The sequence below is a fragment of the Papaver somniferum genome, chromosome 2 (genome assembly GCF_003573695.1).
Source record: "Papaver somniferum cultivar HN1 chromosome 2, ASM357369v1, whole genome shotgun sequence".
NCBI classification, from domain to species: Eukaryota; Viridiplantae; Streptophyta; class Magnoliopsida; order Ranunculales; family Papaveraceae; genus Papaver; species Papaver somniferum.
The window spans coordinates 3,319,131-3,324,552 of NC_039359.1; positions in this window are offsets into that span (position 1 = coordinate 3,319,131).

The window sequence follows — 5,422 nt, forward strand, 5'->3', positions numbered from 1 at the left end:
TGCACCTGCACTGCCTAGCAAACACCAAAGCACCAGTTCCATTTCATTGCTCCTTGTAGCTGCAACATGTCTTTGTGGTCTTCTCCTGTTAAGAATCCTAAGCATACATCTATGGCAATCAATTAATTACAACAGTGTGTTGGTTTCAAGCCTCATCAATCACCCACAAATCAAGACGAATCCCATTTAATCTCAAGCATTTGCAGATTCATAACCACCTTGTTCATGGCAACATTCAGTCATACGATCCATTCTTCTTTCTTAGCTGAATAACTCGACCCCAAATTGTAGCAGACCCAAGACAACATCATCAAACTCTGTTCTTATTTGTTCTTCTATGACTCAACAGCAAACCCTCATTTCAGAAACCCCATCTTCTATTTCAAACAAACCAGAAACCATAGTTTCTATATCTTCTCAATCAACAGAATCGAACAACAACCTTCTTCTTCATTACCGACGAGAAAAACGAACCCAACACTAATTCTTCCTTCTAAGCTTCATCAATTTCATCTCTCCTGCTACCCATACCATCGTCTCCATCTCAGATCCATAACGAACCTTCCTTTGCCATAACTTCGAACCAAATTCAACAGCATCACTCTGAATCTCTACAGCATAATCATTCTTTCCATTTCCGTTTCATCACCAGAAATTCACCATCTCAATCTTCTCGATCTGTTCTCATCCCCTGAATTCATGGATGCTTATCTTCCTCTTTATTTCAGTTTAAGAGTGTTGAAAATGATTGAGAAGATATCTTCTGATTTAGGGTGTAGGAATGGGGCTAGATATAGCCACCCCAACACTTGAGATAAGGGTCACCCTATCTGGAAACCCCTTAACCTTAGCTTGACTGTATTTAGAACTCCTCCAAATAGAGTTTCCCCTTAACCTTGACTGGGCTTCAGATAGTGTTCGCCCTGAAATAACATTTCTGCCATTCTACGTTCTATTGTTGCGCAACCTTAGCCTGCTCCAAGTACAACTCGCCTAGTAATTGCATATGAACTGACACTTTTGCCCTTTTACTCCAATTGGGTGATTTCTTCTTCTTTTTCTCCGTATGACTCCAGAGTACCTACTAACTCAAAAGCAAACATAAGATACATAATTCACAAGAAAAATAACAAAGAAAGTATAAATACTAGATATAAAATTAGGTGTTTTAGACACCTATCATAGGTCATGGGTTCGAATTCTCCCACATACATATTTTTCATTTTCTTCTCATCTCCAAAGGAGAATAAAAGAACTACAGAAAAACATTAAGTGTTTACTTCGCATAGAGGTGCTTGAACAGTTGGTTAAGGAAGCAGCGTGTGCGTTCGTGGTCGTGTGATCGAATCCAAACACACACATATTTTTTCATCTTCGCACAGTTATCTCGCAGAGTATAGGAGAAGTTGGTCTTTGATTATTTCGCAGAGGGTTAGCATGGTTCGCACACTTGGTCTAGTTGTTCGCATGAGAGGGTTCGCACATTTGGTCTTTGATTAGTTCGCACGATCTTTGATTACTTCGCACATCCATTTCACATAGAAGAGAATCACCACAGTTGGTTACTGCAGTATTTTGCAAGGAGCAGGTCATGGGATTGATTCTTGCCTCTCGCACTTTTTTTTTTTGTTATGCGAAATTTATACAGAATTGCCTCTCGCACAGTTGATCTTTGATTATTTCGCATGAGAGGCTTAGCACAATTGGTATGGTGTGATAAAATGCCATAGGAAGGTCAAGGGTTCAAATCTCACTTCTCACACTTCTTTTTGCTGTGTGACGTTCATACATTTCAACAACAAGAAATCACATGAAAGCTAAGTACCACTTTCCTTGAACATTTTACTTACAACAAATAAAAAGATTTTTGATTTGGTTTACAAAAAGCGATACAATCGCACAATGACAAAGATTTCACAATTACAAAAATCGAGAAAAATTTCGCAGATATCAATTTTTAGAATTTCTCTTGAATATTTGCTTTGATTCAAATGATATGGTATTTAACATGGAGAGAAGTAGGGGGAAAATAAGACCTCATCAACAGGCAAGTAAGACCTTTACAAAGGCTGCATAAGACCTCATTAAGATCATTTCCATAGAAGATATTTATCAAATGAGACGAAACAAGTCATTCAAAGGAAATCAAAACAAACAAAAACGATTTGAACTTGCACATAAATGAAATTTTTTGAAATAAGAAATATTGAATACTAATCTACATTCTTATTTGCACTACAGCATAGCATGAGGCAGAGAACATGGAGAAATAATTTCGCATGATTAATTCGCAATACTTCTTATATTTCGAGGATTAGTACTTCTATACTTCTTCAAGGATACTTCATACTTCTTCAAGGATACTTCATACTTCGCATACTTCAAGGAATGATACTTCATATATACTTCTCAAAGATTCAGAACTTCAGAAAAGAATAGAGGCAAGTACGTACTTTTCAAGAAAAGTATTCTTTCGCGTAGTTCCTTCATCAACAAAGATTAAAGACTACTCCAACATCACGCAACCCGCTCAAACAATTACAACAAAGTGGATGTTTCCTTGAAGATCGCTCTTCAAGCAATATTCAAGAAAAAAGAGGCAAAATATAGGAGTGAAATATCGCACATGTTAGTAAGCATGCGAAGTGAAGACTATATAACTTAAACGAGGGATATCGCACACAACAAGGTTGAGATGATGCACCGGATGATGTCAGCAAAGTCACGAGTAAAGTGTGAAGATCTATGCGAAGTATAGTCTGTGCGAGAACGAGTGAGTGTACATGAGCGAGTGTACCGCATAGAGATTCCGAAAATAAAGGATCTATTAACTGTCATCCACTATGTAAACACCTATATGAAGAGAAAGGTATGAGAGAGAAAGTATAATCAAGAGAGGGGAGACACACACTTTTTAGACACAATTGTAAAGAGAGAAAACAGTGTTTGTATTATTATTATCTCCTTATTCTTCTTTCATCAACCTAGAGCTCCAAATACTCATTAATGAAGTCTCCTTGTAATCCACGTGTAATTTTAATAATCATAGTGAAACCTAACCCCGTGGATGTTGATCACATTGATCGAACCACGTAAATCTTGTGTCTTATTTTACAATTCTAGCACTTTAATCTTTATTTTGATTGTGATCATAGACTTAGATCTAGAAAATATCATAAGGGGTGTGTTGTGGGATTTCCTGCAACTACAATGCTTATTTGCAAGGACAGCAAAAAATGAAGCCTAGTTCTTAGTTCAACAATAAAGTGGACATGAATAATTATCCTGCTTAATTTGAGGAGTATAGGATTTGAGGCATATCAGTAGAAGATTAGAAAAATATATGTAAGTTGAGGCAGTGGCGAAGCCAGAACTTCGTTGTTGGGAAGACAAATACTAACAATGACTAATTACAACACTGTAAAGTATTGCGGCCGTAGGCCGCCTGGTTTTTTTTAATGTTTTTTCAAATTTTTGCTACAAAATGAACATCGAAGATACTACAAAAGTAGCAGAATGTTGTGAAATTTGATACTATAACATATATTATCTAGGTATATTATGGTAACTTGTCAAAATTTGGGGGGACAATTCTGCAAAGTCCATAATTTCCAAGCTTAATTTGGGAACTTCTGAAATTCCAGTGAGGACAATTGTCCTCCCTAGTCCTCATTAAGCTCCGCCACTGTGTTGAAGTAAGATATATAATCCCTTATCCAAATATTTTAGTTAATTGCTAATTTCCTCCTGATTATTGGTGATAATTCGATTGATTAACAAATGTTTAATCTTGATAACCCGGAAATCAACTAACGTTAATTATCACAAAACGTGTTTTTTTTGTGTGTAAAATTAGCAATCAAGAATCGGCCGACGTTTATGCTCTCGTAGGCCGATTCTGGTTGAAGTTCATCATTCATGAAGAAAATCCAGAATCGATCGATAGTAATTACTACATAGATCGATTGTAGCTTCAAACATAAAAAAACAATTAAAATTTTCTTATACCCAGAATCAGTAGATATGAACCTTCACATCGACCAATTATCTGTTGTTGTTGAAAAACACCAAACATAATTTAAATCCATTCTCGAAATTATATTCTATTTGAGAAGATGTACTCATTTTTAGTTCGACAGTAAAATCGTACTCGTTCTCAAATTGGGTTACTCATTTTCAATTCGGGTATAAATTGTTTACATGTCGAGTGTAAAATTTATACTGGAACTGAAATCGAGTGCACATAACTAATGAGTATGATTTCATACTCATTGTATGATCGAGTATTAACTGAAAAAAATAGGTTAAATTAACTGAAGAAAATGGGTTAACCAAAATCGATCTTTATAAGAAATGAAAGGCTATACAATCGATTTATGTGAACATTCGCATAACTCGATTCTAGCAACAAAAAAAACGGTTATCTTTTCCACACCAGAATCATTTTATATGGGCGTTAACCTCAACTGATGTTGGTTAAATTCTGTTCGACAAGAAAACACATCCAGGACAATCGATTGACGTGGTCATGGACATCGACTGATTATGGTTCAACACAAAACCCAAAATTATTTGTATTTTTAAAGTTTGAATGGATAAACCATTCACAAGTATAATTCATAGTAATGAGTTGCAATCGACAATGTTTATTTTGATTTTTTTTCTAAAAGGGATGATGGATTTTTTTTTAATCGATCGATGTAGTTAGATGAAGTTAGCTTTTAATTTTAGTTCGTGAGGAAAATGATTTGAATGAGTTTTAGTTTGGAAATGATTTGAGTCGGTTTAAAATCTATAAGGATAAGGCTTAGGATTTAATTTTAACAACGATGGTAACTTAGTATTTTTACCTAGTTTAACACCCCTTAGCCTAGGTGGGTAAAGAAATCTATAGGCCTCAAATTAGGGAGGATAATTATTCATTGAATTGTTGTATTATTTTTTACTTTCAATCTGTTTATTGATTCTTTTGAGATAAATACTGGTTGAAGATGCGGTAAGCACTTTTTTATTTTATTTTTTTAGATGCAACATTACATTAACAAAGACATATTGTGAAAAAATGGTATGACATTAAGGAATAATGGCGGATTGTTGCGATCCGAAATTTCTTTAATTCTTTGGATGTTCACCCCTTCATGAATCTCACTAATCTTACGATGATACCAAAAGTAAAATATATGTCAAAACTATCAATTCATATCTACAAGATTGTGCAATATCACTTATAAAATCGTCGCCAAAATTCTGGTCAATCACATTCGAGCACTTCTTCCATTTTTGATAAGCTATTTTCATAGTGCTTTTGTCACCCAAATATCCATTCACGACAACATAAGAATAGATGCATAGATTTTGCACCATGTCTGAACCTCAAGGATCCAAAAATAACACTCAAAATTGGGCCTATGATAGCCTAGAC